The sequence below is a fragment of the Saimiri boliviensis genome, chromosome 7 (assembly GCF_048565385.1).
Source record: "Saimiri boliviensis isolate mSaiBol1 chromosome 7, mSaiBol1.pri, whole genome shotgun sequence".
NCBI lineage: Eukaryota > Metazoa > Chordata > Mammalia > Primates > Cebidae > Saimiri > Saimiri boliviensis.
Window position 1 is genome coordinate 93017908 of NC_133455.1, and position 16484 is coordinate 93034391.

Below are 16484 nucleotides of genomic sequence, written 5' to 3' on the forward strand. Positions count from 1 at the left end.
AAAATGCATCATTTCTTCCAATTATGAATGTTGGCAACAAATCCACAGGAATAATGGCAGTACCAATAATAATCTTGTCACCATAAAAATCACAGGCATCACCCAGGTGCGGTGAGTCATGCCTATAATCCCAGCACTTTGGGAGGTCAAGAGGGGCGGATCACCTGAGGTCAGGAGCTTGAGACCAGCCTGACCAACATGGAGAAACCCTGTCTCTACTAAAAATACAAAATTAGCCAGGCGTGGTGGTACATGCCTGTAATCCCAGCTACAAGAGAGGTTGAGGCAGGAGAATTGCTTGAACCTGGGAAGCAGAGGTTGCAGTGAGCTGAGATCGTGCCACTGTACTCCAGCCTGGCAACAGAGCGAGACTCTGTCTCAAAAAAAAAAAAAAAAATTCACAGGCATCCTCATTTATATTAGAGTTAATGCAGATAATCCTGAAATATCATTTATGTTCATCACTTTCAAAATCACAGCTATTGGGCCCGGCGTGGTAGCTCATGCCTGTAATCCTAGCACTTTGGGAGGCTGAGGCGGGCGGATCATGAGGTCAGGAGATCGAGACCCTCCTGGCCAACGTGGTGAAACCCCGTCTCTAAAAAACAAAACAAAATCACAGCTATTATTTGATCAGCTACTAGATCTTTGTAATTGTGTTAATAAAGATGCATATTACCATGTCACAGATTTGGTTTTTTAAAATATTTGATAACGTTTATTTTGAATTATTTTCCTTTGTAATCTCATGTATTTTATTTTATGCATTCAAAAGATCATTCTGGCTAGGCACAGTGACTCACACCTGTAATCCCAGCACTTTGGGAGGCCGAGGCCAGGGATCACTTGAGGTCAGGAGTTCGTGACCAGCCTGGCCAACATGATGAAACCCCGTCTCTACTAAAAATACAAAAATTAGCCGGGCATAGTAGTTCACGCCTGTAATCCCAGCTACTCGGGAGGCTGAGGCACAAGAATCATTTGACCGGGAGGTGGAGGTTGCAGTGAGCCGAGATCATGCCACTGCACTCCAGCCTGGGTGACAGAGTGAGAATCCATCTCAAAAAAAACAAAACAAAGGGCCGGGCGCGGTGGCTCAAGCCTGTAATCCCAGCACTTTGGGAGGCCGAGGTGGGTGGATCACGAGGTCAAGAGATCGAGACCATCCTGGTCAACATGGTGAAACCCCGTCTCTACTAAAAATACAAAAAATTAGCTGGGCATGGTGGTGCGTGCCTGTAATCCCAGCTACTCGGGAGGCTGAGGCAGAAGAATTGCCTGAACCCAGGAGGCGGAGGTTGCGGTGAGCCGAGATCGCGCCATTGCACTCCAGCCTGGGTAACAAGAGTGAAACTCCGTCTCAAAACCAAAACAAACCAAAACAAAAAGTGTATTATAAGGTGTCCATGGGCTCTACCAAACTACCAAAGAGGTTTGTAGCCAAAAAAACAGAGATGAGTTCCTGCCCTCTGGAGTTATCTTTGTCTTTTTTCTTTTTTTTTTTGCATGGTTGAAATTAAGTTACTCCCATTTCTACATTCCAATCCAAGTGAATGTAAGAAGAATTTCAGGGTAAGCCATTCCCTTAGGCAAAAATTGCATGTAACATTTCTGCTTATATGTCATTGTGATAAGTGAAACTTCACAACATCTAGCTGCAAGAGAGACTTGGGGGGGTGTAATCTCTACTTACATTCCAACTGACTACATACAAAGTGACTTTGTACCCAGCTAACTATTATTAACAAGAAGGGGAAACAAACAAAAAAGAAGGGGAGACCCAGCGCAGTGGCTCACGCCCGTAATCCCCTTTGGGAGACTGAGGTGAGCAGATCACCCGAGGTCAGGAATTCGAGACCAGCATGGACAACATGGTGAAACCCCATCTTTACTAAACATACAAAAATTAGCCAGGTGTAGTGGTGAAGTCCTGTAAACCCTGATAATTGGGAGGCTGAGGCAGGAGAATTGCTTGAAGCCGGGAGGCAGAGGTTACAGTGAGCCAAGATCATGCCACTGCATTCCAGCCTGGATGACAGAGTGAGATTTTGAAGAGGAAGCAGATTATAAGGAGCAATCATGAAAAGAACTAATGACCTCATTTACAAGTTAAATGAGTAATAGGTATTTTTTTGCAAATCAACATAATTTTTACTATAGATGTTAGTGATATCATTAAAACATCATTTTATAAAACATGCTTTATAAGTTAAAGAATTAACCAGGAGGTTGAGACAAAAGAATCGCTTGAACCTGGGAGGCAGAGGTTGCAGTGAGCCAATTTCTTGCCACTGCACCCTAGCCTGGGCAAGAAAGAGCGAAACTCTGTTTCAAAAAAGAGTTAATAAGCCTTAAGGCTAAGAATTATGCTCATGAGAGATTGAGATAGCATCTAAGAGAGCCGTTGTTTTTGAATGCTGGGAAACACAGGGAGAGGATTTGTAATTTATGAAAGGAAGCATAGTATGGAGCAATCTAATCTATGAGGGGAATCTTTCCCAAGCCTGACCAGTTGACAAGGCTTTTTGGCACAGTAGGTTGTAAATCTCTTAAAGAAAAGACAGTGTAAAGCTTGGCTCTTAAGTAAACTTTCAGGTCCGTGAGATTGCATTCTCCCTTTTAAGTTCCTTGCTGGTGACCACTCAAGAGTACTCTATTAATGAATACCACTTGTACTTTAAGACTGTGCAAAGATCAAACGCTTTTGGAAAAATCAGACAACCTTTACTTACCTAACAGAGACAGGATAAAATCAGCACAAGTACAGACAAGGATATATGGCAGAGACATCAGCCACTTTATCCCAAGTAGAGTGAGCTGTAGCTTCCTGGGCATTAAGTCCCGTTGGACACAAAGCCTTCCTCAGGCTGTATATGAGTGGGGTCTCTAACAGACTTTCTGGCAACCAGATTCCCGCTCTTTGTGTTTTGTTTCTGCTTGCTGACCTGTGTGGCTAGGTGCTAGAAAATCCCTTATCTGAGCCAAGTGTGCCCTGCTTTTTTCCAGGAACTGCTCCAAGTGAAGTATATGTATTAATTCATGTAACTATCTCAAAAATCCAATGAGGTAAGTATTACAGTTATCCCCATTTTACAGATGAGAAAGCAAAGCAAAAAAATAAGTGATTTTCCCACAAAGTTGTATCACTAGGGAGCTGCAGAACCAAGATTCAAACCTCGAGGCATACTTAGGGCACTGAACAGGTCTGAGCCAAACGGCCACCAGATGGCCAGAACCGGATCCCAAACTAACGATAGAGGGAGGCACACTGGAGGCGCTGGGGTATGAGGGACCATTGTTAGAGGAGCAAGCCCTTAAAGGCAGCAGAGCGTGGACTAGATGTAGGAATATATACTGTATAGGATTATATATAGGCTCTTACATAGGGAGGAGGTGGTATATACCATAAAAGAATATATATAAACTATACATATTCCTATACAGTATATGGTTAGTCTTTCAAATAAAATCAATATGCAACTTGGAAGAAAGATGACTTATGCTGGAAGAAATGATGTAAAGAGCTTCCAGCTTGAGATAAGTGATTTATTTAAAAGAAATGGCATGTCTGTATTCTGTACACATATCAGGAGATACTAAAGATTGTTTTTAAAAAGGAGGACTGGCTGGGCACAGTGGCTCACGCCTGTAACCCCAGAACTTTGGGAGACCAAAGTGGACGGATTGCTTGAGTGCAGGAGTTCAAGACTATCCTGGGCAACAGAGTGAACCCCATCTCTACAAAAAGTAGAAAAATTAGCTGGGTGTAGTGGTGCATGCTGGGGACCTGAGGAGTGAGAATGGCCTAGGCCCAGGAGGTCAAGGCCACAGTGAGCCGAGATCATGCCACTGTAAATAAAAAAAATAAGAAAGGACTGTTTCAAACTTGTTATTTTTAAGTACAGAACTTCAAGCTTCACAGATATTACAGAACAAGAAACGTTAAAATTCTCAATTAGATAAAAATAGCGAAATTTATCAGGAAGTTCAAGTTCTGTGTGATAACTTGGTGTACCCAAGTCAACAACTTTTTTTTTTTTTTTTTTTTTTTTTTTTTTTTTTTGAGAGTGGCAGCGGCTTTATTGTCTTTAGGGCAGCCTGGAAAGGTGGGGTCCTGGGGGGCAGCGGCGAGGAAGGGCTGGGAAGCTGTGTGACAGGGGCCTCAGGTGGTGGGCATCTGGGGTTCCTCCACTTGTGGGTGCCCATTGGCATCACAGGTGCTGCCATTGGTGGAAGCGGTACCGGTCCTTTCTTGTTGGACACAGGGCAGGCGACAGGCAGGGGTCCGACTTGCTTGAGGCTGGGCCCTGGGCGCTCCATCGTATGCTCCAGGAGCATGTAGTTCTGCAGCGGGAGCCCCACGCAGGCCCTGAGGATGTTCTCGGTGCAGCTGCGCTGGCCGAAAAGTGCATTGATCACCCGGCTGCCCGGTGGCACCAGCGGCACCTTGAAGAGGAAGATGAGCAGGGACAGCACGGGGTGGAAGGTCTGTGGCTCTGTCCCGACCTGCAGGACAACAACAGGAGCTCGAAGGGAGGGAGTAGGGATGGATGGGAACAGGAGACGCGAAGAATGGAGACAAGACAGGAGTCTGATCAAGTCTCGTTGATTGTTGCTAAGCTCACAGCTGAAGTAAGCGCAGGCAGAGAGGCGGGACAAAGGTAGTTTGCGGTTGGGAAATTCCGGCCTACCTAAGTTTCAGTAAACTGAAACTTATCAGCAGCGAAACAGAAACGAAACTTTACTGAAACTTATTGGGGGGGGGGGACAGAAACTTAACTTGTGCAAACCACAACATGGCTGAGCAGATCACAAAATGGCGGCTATTGCTGCCCACACGGCTCCAGGTCAGCGCCAGTGCAGAAGCTCATATGCTGGCACAGCTCGGTCAGCAGCGCCAGGTCCAGCATGATGGGTGTGGCCAGTGGGGAGTCCTCACACGTGTTGTGCAGCACCCGTGTGTTGGTCCCGCCTAGCATTAGCTCCAAGGTATACTCATCCAGCGCGCGCTTGCTGTCGTCCACGTATGGCTCGTACTTGATGACCACGCAGTGGTGGGGCTCCCTGCCGGGCGTATAGAGCACTGGGTTGCTCTGTGCCATGTAGTCCACCACGTTGCTCTTGGACACCTCCTTAGAGCGGAATTGCAATGGCGCCCACAGGTTCTGCCGGTCATTGTTGCCCAGGTGGCTGTAACTCACGATGGACGTGGTCTTGAGGCCAGAGCTGACGAGGAATTCCACGAGCACGGACTTGACTTTGGTCTGGCCAGACTTGAAGTCATCTCCACCCACGAAAACCCGGAGCTGACACACGAGCTCAAGAGCTCCGGGCACCAGCGTGTTCTGTGGGGACCCACTGAGGAAGGCACAGCCCTCCAAGATGCTGGCCACGGCGAAGAGCGTGGAGGGAGACACCTCCAGGCCAAGCTTAATGGTGCGCAGCAGGTTCTCGGCCGTGTGGTTGAGGCCTGGAGCCACCTCACAGAAGCGCTCTGTGTTGGCCGTCGACAGCACAATGACTTTGTCCAGCCCGCGCTGGACTGGAAGTCTCAGATGTCCTTGCGGATCTGCTCCAGCTGCTGCATGCGCGAGCCCGGGATGAGGTCGTCCGTGCGGTTGCTCTGGTTGGCTGCGATGAACTTGGGGACGTAGATGGAAGGCTGAGGCCGCAGGGCTTCCATGTGCGGCCATAGTTGCTCCTGCAGCTCCCAATCCAGCACCTTTGCGCGCGGCATCCCCTGGGCGAGGTTCAGCGACGAGATGTCCCAGCCATCAAACATGAGGTCGTTGGGCGCCACCATGGGCAGCAGCGCACTGAAGGGCACAAACACCTCCTGGCCCTTGGCGTCCAAGCCCAGGCTCAAGGTGCCCACCTGAGTCAGCGAGCCGTAGTAGTTGGCCTCCTTGCGGTGGCTGCCAGTGGGCCAGGACAGACACAGTCGGTTGGCCAGCACCTGGGTCGTGATCGTGCAGCCATTGTTCCTGCCCTGGCCGACAAGCATGACTCCGAGCTGGGGCCCCTGCTGGGCGGTTGTGGGGTACACCTTTAGGACACTGCCCTCATGGCTGACACTCTTCCTCCAGTACTCATATTGCACCTCCATAGCCTTGGGGCCGTAGACCATGTCCGGGCTCTCCATGAAGAACTGGGTGGAAGCCTCCACCGTAGCGGGTGGCGCAGAGTCGGCTCAGGTAGCGGCAGCTGACAGTGTACCCAAGTTGACAAATTCTGACATTCCAGTTATGCTAAACCAACTGGAGTCAAAGGTGAGAGACAGGCGGGGTGCAGTGGCTCATGCCTATAATCCCAGCACCTTGTGAGGTGGGGACAGGAGGATCTCAAGCCCAGGAGTTTGAGACCAATTTGGGCAACACAGCAAGATCCCATCTTATTTCAAATTTTAAAAATTAAAAAAAAAAATTTTTTTAAGGTGTGTGGGCAGCAATAGCTGCCATTTTGTGATCTGCTCAGCCATGTTGTGGTTTGCACAAGTTAAGTTTCTGTTTCCCGGCTGATAAGTTTCAGTTTACTGAAACTTACGTAGGCCAGAATTTCCCAACCACAAGCTACCTTTGCCCCGCCTCTCTGCCTGCGCTTACTTAAGCTGTGAGCTTAGCAACAATCAACCAGACTTGATCAGACTCCTGTCTTGTCTCCATTCTTCCCGTCTCCTGTTCCCATCCATCCCCACTCCCTCCCTTCGAGCTCCTGTTGTTGTCCTGCAGGTCGGGACAGTCTGGCGCACAACGTGGGTTAGGGTTAGGGTTGTGGAAGATAGTCTCTCAAAAGTCTGGAAAAGTTGTGTGGGAAAACCACTCTGCCGAAAATTAAATTTGACACAAGCAGAACAACTAGAAAGAGTCAATGATGCTCTTTCCTGTGAACATAAGTGCTTCCCACGAATGTTAATGAAACAATTAGAAGGGGCAGTACAGTCCTTTGGATGGTGTGATACAGCAAAAGTAAGACTAGATGACACAGCAAGAATTTACTTGTGTTACGCTTTGTCACCCAAGACAGCAATTACGATAGTGCATCTACTGCTGCTCATGAAGATCCATCCAAGATCACTAGGACAAACAGTGGAGCCAGCTGGAACAAGATAGCATGTGCCATCAATAAGGGGCTGAGGAGAAGAGTGCCTGCCTGACAGGGGAGGCTGGCCAAATGAAATTGAACCACCTTCTGAAATGCCCCCTTGGCAAAAGAGACAAGAAGGCAGTGGTGAAAGGGGTGGTTGCAGTAGTGGTGGAGATGGAGGTGGTAGAAGAGGCTGTGGGGGTGGAGGAGGATGGGGAAATGGTGGGAAAGAGGGAGGAGGTAGTGAGGAGGAGGTGGGGTGGAGTTGGTAGAGGAGGTTTCCAAGGCAGAGGAGATGAAGGTGAGAGAGGAGATTATGGTGGAAGAGATTGTGGAGATCCATATGGAGGAGGTGGTGATGGTGGTGGATACCAGAGATACTGAAGACTACAAAAATTAAAAAAAAAAACAAAACCAACAAGCTTCAAGGGCAAAGGAGCAGTCTGCCCTCTTGTATCACAAGCACTCACTAACCACTCTTGTATATGAATGAGTTAGAAGGAAAGTGTCACATCTGTGTTCTAACTGTGAGTCCTTTATTGCTGGCCACCAAGAGTCAGCTCACACTCAAAAGCTCTTGCTCCCAATGAAGGGGTGAAATTTCCTTTTATATGTTGCTCAGGGTAACGGAGGGCAAAGTGGAATTTGACAGAAGCAGAATAAGCAAGTTAGGGGAGGAGGCTCCTGTGATTGTTGATTGACTAAAGAGGGTATACACAAGCGGTTCCCATGATTGCTGGTTACCAAGGGTGGCATTCGGTACTTTCCATATAATAAACCAAGGAGATATTCACAGTAGCAAATGGGCTTGTCAAGCAACAGTTATATCTTTCTATAGTTCTAACCACAACATGACCCAGCACTGTGTAACTCCAGTATGCACTCAAGGGAGGAATGGCAGGGGGAGAAGCCAAGATGAAGCCAGTCAGGCTCACCTCTAAGATGGAGTTGGTTTGGTTCACCTCACCACCTCTGCCCTTTCTCATCCATTAATCATTCAGACAAGATTTCCTTGTTTACCTCCTCCTATAAAAATGTGAGGTCTCTTTCCTTCTTCTTTGAGGAGATTCCTCTGCATTAATGGATGGTGTCCTTACTGCTGTAAGGTTTATTGCCGAGTTTAGAATGAGGAAACTGAGACCAGCATAAGAAAATTAAATGCCAGTTTATTTAGCTCCTGGGCAAGTTTCCATGGTCCTGGGGAAAGGGGCCAGGGAAGTCACGCCAACTTCCTGGGTCGTGGGGTTTTTATGGCTAGGAGGAACGAGCAACAGCTGGGTGCTCTGATTGACTCCAGGGGAGCAGGATTGAGATGGGGCGGGCCGCTATTGGTTGGCAGGTTGTTGGGTGTGTTTTCCTGTGGGAGAGCCGGCTAGGAGCCTTGCATCAACTGGAGCCTTCCAGGGGAGCCATGCGGTAGAGCTAGGTGCTGAGTGCAGAACCTGGTGCCGGGTGCAGAGGTGTCTAACCTCCTGGCGAGGCAACCGGCCTTACAACTGCAATGGGGGCAGAGGGGGGAATTCTCCTTATGCAGTTTAGCAATTTTCAACACTTGACATCACTGACTCCATCTTGGGCTATTGACTCCATGCTCAGCTGCTACTAAACTTTGAGACCCACAAAAAAATTGTGAAAATTATTTCCTTCAAAACAACCGTTTTCTCAACAACACACAGCCCAAGAAAACTGGTCCCAATATTTTTTTCCGAGATAGGGTATTACTCCTGTCACCTAGGCTGAAGTTCAGGGGCTCAATCTTGGCTCACTGTAACCTCTGTCTCCCCAGCTCAAGTGATCCTCCCACCTCAGCCTCCCAAGTAGCTGGGACTACAGGTGCATGCCACCACTCCTGGCTAAATTTTTTTGTTTTTTGTATAATATTTTTTGTAGAGATTGGGTTCACCATCTTGGCCAGTCTGGTCTGGAACTGCTGGCCTCAAGTGATTCACCCTCCTCAGCCTCCCAAAGTACTGGGATTACAGGCATAAGCCACCATGCCTGACCCCCAATCTTTTTTGTTGGTGAGACAGAGTCTCTCTGTGGCCCTTGCTGGAGTACAGTGGTGCAATCTCAGCTCACTGCAACCTCCACCTCCCAGGTTCAAGCTATTATCCTGCCTCAGTCTCCCCAGTAGCTGGAAATTACAGGCACCCACCACCATGACTGGCTAATTTTTGCTTTATTTATTTATTTGGAAATTTTTGTTTTTTTAGTAGAGACAGGGTTTCACCATGTTGACCAGGCTGGTCTTGAACTCATGACTTAAAGTGATTCACCCACCTCGGCCTCCCAAAGTGCTGGGATTACAGGCCTGAGCCACCACACCTGGCCCCAGAATATTCTTAAAGATTGGGGGTGACCAGGCACGGTGGCTCAGGCCTGTAAACCCAGCACCTTGGGAGGACAAGGCGGGCGGATCACGAGGTCAGGGAATCAAGACCATCCTGGCCAACATAGTGAAACCCTGTCTCTACTAAAAACACAAAAAAGTTAGCCGGATGTGGTGGCACCTGCTACTCGGGAGGTAGTCCCAGCTACTCGGGAGGCTGAGGCAGGAGAATTGCTTGAACCCAAGAGGTGGAGATTGCAGTGAGCCGAGACCGTGCCACTGCACTACAGCCTGGGCGATGGTGCGAGACTCCATCTCAAAAAAAAAAAAAATACTCTGTATATAGTTTGTTTTGTTTCTGACAGACGCAAATGCACCCTTCTAATGATTAAAGACTTTTTTCTTTAATCTACTAATGAAATAATCTGACAATTTATGTAACAAATAAATTCCTGTAGACATAAGCTCCCCTGCCCCTCTCCAGTGGCACAATCTCTGATTTGCTATCCTGGCTGCAACCTTCATTGCTGAGTAAATGCTTATGTAAACCTTAATAATGAAGCCGGGCGCGGTGGCTCAAGCCTGTAATCCCAGCACTTTGGGAGGCCGAGGCGGATGGATCACGAGGTCAAGAGATGGAGACCATCCTGGTCAACATGGTGAAACGCAGTCTCTACTACAAATACAAAAAATTAGCCGGGCATGGTAGCGCGTGCCTGTAATCCCAGCTACTCAGGAGGCTGAGGCAGGAGAATTGCCTGAACCCAGGAGGTGGAGGTTGCGGTGAGCCGAGATTGTGCCATTGCACTCCAGCCTGGGTAACGAGAGTGAAACTCTAAAAAAAAAATAATAATAATAATGAGATTCGAGCCATATGAATAAACATTGGAATATTTGGGTGCAAAGTTTGAGGATGGCGACCTGATAGAACACAGACTCCAAAAGATGGGGGTCAGTGCTTCGAAATGGAGAAGTTTGAGGGTCGTTTATATAGGCAAGGTCTGGGAAGCTTAACAGGATGTCAACTTTTCCATAGAAGATTGACTATAGTTAGAGCAATTTGATTGGTTTTAGACAGTGTTTCTTTTTGGGAAGGGTCTTTTAACATTCTACATTAAGGATGTAATAGTCAAGGGGTGGTTTATCTTATTCAAGGCACATTTTATCTCAAATGCCATCTGGTCTGAGCTGGAAACAAGAAAATAAGGGAGTTAATCCATAACAAAAGGTCGGCAATTAAGAGGTCGTGCTTCGTGATCCGGTCTCCAAAGTCAGCCTTCCTCAGGGACTTTAAGAATCCCCAAACAGACTATCCACTTTCTTTCACACTTATTTGCCTGTGACCTGTTGATTCCTCCTTTTTTTCTTTTTCTTTTTATTAAGGGTCAAAAATCTCTTGAGTGCACGCTTTCTTCCATGCGCTTTACAGAAAAAGTCGGTCCTGAGACCAGCCGTAACAGTACATCTCAGGAACTTGTTAGAAATGCAAATTTTCAGCCCCACCGCAAATCTACTGAGTCAACAGTTTTGCAGGTGCTTCTCAATCCCTCTTTAACATGCCCTCTGGGTGATTCAGGTGCAGTGAAAGATAGATCTCTGCGCGAGATTACCGCGCCGAGCAGTTCAAAGCGCTCTGCAAGCTCCGGTGCTATCGGCGGGCGGGGCCCGCGGCTCCTCTGGGCGGCACTAGGACCGCGGCGGCCCGGCCCTCGCAGCCACCGCCTCCGGCGCGAGGCGGAGCCCAGCTGCTCCTGGATCCCGGGCCTGGCTCCTCGGCCCGCCCCTGGAGGCGGACCCCACTTGACTTAAACTCAGGGGCCCGGGAGGCCGCCGGTTTTCTACCTGCTTGGCGGGGTGGTCCTCTCCTCTGGTGGGTAAGTGTGAGGCGAGCACCCCGAGGTCCCCTCTTCGCCTTCTGGGACCCGGGCAGGGCGGGGGCCGGGAGCCCGAGGCGCTCGCGGCTGGGGCCGGCGCGGCGCAGAGCGCTTTTGTTCTGCAGCGAGGGCGCAGTCGCGGGCGGCCCCGGAAGCCGGGCCTCGGGCCCCGCCGGCTCGCGCGCCCGGCCGTCCGCAGCCCGGAGCTGGGCCGGGCCGCCGCGCTCGCCTCTGCCCGCCGCGCCGGGGCCAGCGTTGGGCCTCCGCGGACGCCGAGCCTTGCACCGGAGGGCGGGCCTCGCGGGCGGTTTTCCCTCCTTGCCTGGCTCTGCGCGTTAGAGGTCGCGAGTCGCGAGGGCGAAGACGCGTTTTGTTGAACTGTGAAGCGGTTGGTTAGGCGGGTGGGTGTGAGAGCTGCTTATGTTTTTAAGGCTTTCCTGTCGCTGGAGTGAAAAAAAAAAATCTTTGTTTTCCTATTTCCGAGCGTTCTCCTCCCCGACCCTCTTAAGCCGAAGCCTCCTGGAACGGAATTGCTCTGTTCGCATCTCCAAGTGGTCCGCGAACGCTTCTGTGCCGGAGATGCTTTCTGTTCCTCAGCAAGAGTTAGTTCCTTCAGGCGTTTTTAAATGCACAAACGCATACACGTCTTAGGTGTTCTCGAGGGACACGGATTCCCTAAGCAAACATCCTTAGGGTCCTGAGTTTGGCAGCAAACTTTCGGGGAATCATTTCCGTGAAAACAATTTATTTGTAGTCCATCGAGTGCAGACCGTCTTAAGACCGGGATGTGTATGAGCTTGAGGCGCATTTTCATTTTGCGGGGAAAGGGAGTCGGGTGCATTTCAATAGGCGGGTCTCAGAGCTTGTGTGGGTTCTTTTTCTGTTAAATGTGTTAGCTTTAATCATGTTTCACTGTCATATACGTTAAGGTTTTCGTTTTTGTTTTTTTTCCTCTGTGCAGTCTGATTTTTTTCTGTTTAATACCAACCCAGTAAAGACAACTGCAGAAAGTGTTGTTTTGAAATGATAATACGATAGCGGACCTAGAGGAGCGCACATAAATTCTAACTTAAGTGAATGGTATTTGCAGGCCAGATCTAGTTTCTATTTCTGTGACTTAGAACACTTAATAAGAATTCAGTAAATTTAGCATGCTTTCAGTGCAGCCTTAAAAGAAACAGTTTCGCAGAGCAATGTCATATCAGTAAACACATTAGCATATACTCTTAATTATAAAACGTTTCTTGCTGTCCCTAGGACCAAAGAAGTAAATACAGGGTGGAGGGAGACTGACATGTTTGGCGGGAAATGGCAACGAACATACACAATAATTAAAGAGCAAAGTTGTGCTTGAGGGTAAGTATGTCACCTCTAAGAAACCCACCCTGATTTAACCCGGCAGTTACTCAAATAATCAACTATGGAGTAGTTTTACGGAAAAAAATTTTATGGAACAAAATTACTAGCTCGGTGAATCCACATTGGTTAAAAATTAAACTGTGGGACACAATGGATTTGACAACAAAGCTTGAGGAGAAATTATGTTGCTGGCATGGTGCTGAGAAATCAGTTGTTAATCTTAGCAAAATAAGGAAGAGGTCTGTGGTAAGGTAGTTGCGGTGGAAGTTACCCGGGCAGAGGTCTGCTTCTGTCTGCGCTGTGTTTCTTAATTTGATTGTTTTTATTTATTACTGCTTGTGACACATAGGGGAATGTGGCTCAGAGCACCACTCTGGAAGGATGCTTCCGAACAGCAGGGCTTTCATCCTGTAACCACAAAATGTGTTAGGAAGCCTCACCTCATGACTTAAGACCGTGGTCCCTGTAACACTGCTTTGGTTCAGATCTTGGCTCCAGCACTCAGCACCCAGTATCTGTACAATCTTGGGAAAATAAACCTGTTTTCTCATCTATAAAATGGGGACAGGCACTCCTGTCATGGGGTTATTGTGATAGAGTTACATGAGTTTCATGCATATCACACTTAAACAGCTTCTGACACATGTTAATGCCCAATTAATGTTAGCTATTGTCATGTGAGAGGAAATAGGTTTTGTGGCCTGGGACATGTAACACTGGCTTAGCACACATTCAGTGGGTTCATTTAAGCTCTAAATTCATGAGCTTTCTGTTATTAAGCCCATCAGTGTAGATCCTCTTAGATTTTCTTTTTTGTGGGTCCTGTTCTGTTAGGAAGTACTGTCACTACTGTTCCACATCTGGATTTACGTGGAAGTACTGTCACTACTGTTCCACATCTGGATTTACGCAGGCTTGTTTGAAATAAAAAGTGCCTCCACTAAATTCCTAGGCAGGGCAAACTTGCCCCGAAGCTTCATTCTTAAACAGTATCTCTGTGATTGTACAGGAATCCCTCTTCCTTTCTAGGTGATTAGTGTCTTGGACATAGTTGGAGCTCAAATGCTTAGGGAGTTGATTTAATGTGTTTAAAACATATTTATAGGCCAGACGTGGTGGCTCACCTATAATGTCAGCACTTTAAGAGGCTGAGGAAAGCAGATCACTTGAGGCCATGAGTTCCAGACCAGCCCTGGCCTCAAGTTGGCCAACATGGCGAAACCCTGTCTCTACTAAAAACGCAAAAATAAATTCAGGCATGATGTTGCGTGCCTGTAATCCCAGCTGCTCCGGTGGCTGAACCTGGGAGGCAGAGATTGTAATGATCTGAAGTCACACCACTGCACAGCAGCTTGGGCAAAAGAGCAAGACTCTGTCTCAAAAAAAAAAAGGCATTTATAAAGGTAGATTTCAAGAATCTTTTTTGTTTTGTCTAATCCACCCTCCTTCCTTCCCCCATTGGAGGCACACTGTTATGTAAAGCAGACAGGGAGTGTATTCCTTTTGAGATAAGTCCAGGAGAACAGTTGACTAGCCCTGGCTATAGATATGCAAGTTAACATTGACTTTGAAAGAAGGTGGTTAAGGAAGAATCTTGGAACTTGAGGAATTCTAAATGCTTTGTTGGGTGGCAACTAGGCAGTACTTCTACTATTCCTAATACCTTAAGTGTACTTGTAAATGAAAAGCAAAGTTGGAGACTGTAGAGGTAAATATCTCAAGTGAGATTGGAGCTATGCATTTCATGCTCCTGGGTTCATGACTGCGAAAATTTCATGACTGTAACTTAGATTGCGAAGATTTCATGACAGTAACTCTTGATGTATGAAATTATAAGATTTCATTTGTAAATAAAGCCTTGTGATTAAAATGACAGTGTATCAAGTTGTATCGTCCTATTAAGTTTTAAGAAACAGAAACCATAAGATAATTATTTTTCTAGCCCCAAAGGATAATTCATTAGATCATTAGTTCATGGAACAGGGCTGGGTGCAGCAGCTCATGCCTGTAATCTCAGCACTTTGGGAGGCCAGGGTGGGTGGATCGCCTGAGGTCAGGAGTTAGAGACCAGTCTAGCCAGCTGGGCATGGTAGTGAGTGCCTGTAATCCCAGCTACTTGTGAGGACAAGGTTGCAGTGAGCGGAGATTGAGCCACTGTACTCTAGGTCGGGTGGCAGAATGAGACTCTGTCTCAGAAAATAAAGTTCATAGAGAGGCACCTTTGGGTTTTGATGGCTCCAGTATCTAAATCTGAATGTTTTAAGGTTTGGGACACTATCTTTGAGCTCTGCTGTTCTCTGCCTTGGTTCTCAGGTAGATCATCCCTCCGCTGGGCAGCCCTGACATCTCCAGATACATATGCAAGCAGCTTCAGGTTGTTCAGAACATGCCTTTTGTTAACTACAGTTAGAGATACAATTAATAAACCATTTATTCACCCATTTACACCCAGTGTACAGTACTTTTTAGTATATTCAGAGTTGTGCAACTATCACCACTATCAATTTAAGAACATTTTATTGACACCCAGAATATCTCCATACTCAATAGTGGTAACTCCCCGTTTTCTTCAATGCACCCTTCCGTAGGCAGCCATTAATCTACTTACATAGGTTTGCATTTTCTGTACATTTCATGTAATTTAAGTCATAATATGTGGTATTCTGTGGTTTTTCACCCAGCATGTTTTCAAGGCTTATTTATTAACATATATGTTACTTTGTTTCTATTGTCAAATATTCCATTGTGTGGATGTGCCACTTTAGCTTATTCTTCTTCAGTTAACAGATCTTTGACATGTTTTCACTCTGACTACTATGAATAGTGCAGCTTATGATCATTCGTAGTGTTAATGTAGACATGTGTTTTTAATTCTTTTGGATCACTACTTAGGAGTGGAATTTTTTGGTTATGATAACTGTTTAACATTTTGAGGAACTACCAGACTATTAACCAAAGTAGCTGGGATTACTATTTTATTTCTCATTTAACTTTTGTTTTACGTTTGGGGGTGCATGTGTAGGTTTATTATATAGGTAAAGCTGTGTCGTGGGGGTTTCTTGCACAGATTATTTCAACACCCAGGTGTGTTTTCGAATCCTTTCCCTCCTCCCGCCCTTGACCATCCTGTAGGCCCCAGTGTGTTGTTCCCCTCTGGGTGTCCACGTGTTCTCATCATTTAGCTCCCACTTATATGTGAAAGCATGCAATAGTCAGTTTCCTGTATTAGTTTGCTAAGGATAAAGTCCTCCAGCTCTAAGCTCCTACAAAGGACATGATCACTTTCTTTTTTCATGGCTGCATTGTATTCCCTAGTGTATGGGTACCATATTTTCTTTATCCAGTTTACCACCGATAGGCATTTAGGTTGATTCCGTGTCGTTGCTATTGTGAATAGAGATGCACCATTTTATACAGCAATGTTTGAGAGTTCTAATTTGTCTACATCCATTGACACTTAACTTTCATAGCCCCTGAAGTGATCTTGAGGTGGTAGCTCATTGTGGTTGTGACTTGCATTTTCCTTGTAATTAATGATGGTAAGCATCTTTTTCTGTGCATATTGATTTCTTTGGAGAAGTGTCTATTCAAGACCTTTGACCTTAAATTTGTGTTGCTTTTGGATTGTTAAGTTGTAAGTTTTTAATATATCCTGGATTCTATTCATTCCTTACTAGTGACTATAAAGTTCATTCTCTGTAGGTTTATTGCCGAGTTAAAAACAAGGAAACTGAGGCCGGCACAAGAAAATTAGATGCCAGTTTATTCAGCTCCCCGGTGAGGTTCTGTGGTCCTGGGTAGAGGGGCCAGGGAAGTCGTGCCTGACTCCTCTCAGGAGT

General features: G+C 46.8%; 1 protein-coding gene and 2 pseudogenes across 11 annotated transcripts in view; 2 read left to right on the top strand and 1 right to left on the bottom strand.

The window, feature by feature from the left end:
• Positions 1-7355, top strand: part of LOC104651167 (protein FAM98B-like) — a 105368-nt pseudogene extending 98013 nt beyond the window's left edge.
• LOC101033576 (inositol-3-phosphate synthase 1-like) lies at positions 4163-6160 on the bottom strand (annotated as a pseudogene).
• A 3822-nt stretch (positions 7356-11177) lies between the features above and the next one.
• RESF1 (retroelement silencing factor 1) overlaps positions 11178-16484 on the top strand; it is a 40049-nt gene continuing 34742 nt past the window's right edge. For 8 of the 11 annotated variants that reach the window (XR_012518520.1, XR_012518521.1, XM_074403035.1 and 5 more), the window contains exons 1-2: positions 11179-11286; positions 12544-12642. The gene's annotated coding sequence lies outside the window, so the exon portion shown is untranslated. Of the gene's footprint in view, positions 11287-12543; positions 12643-16484 lie in introns of all 11 variants that reach the window. The other 3 variants (XM_074403034.1, XM_074403036.1, XM_074403037.1) reach the window with 3 other exon arrangements.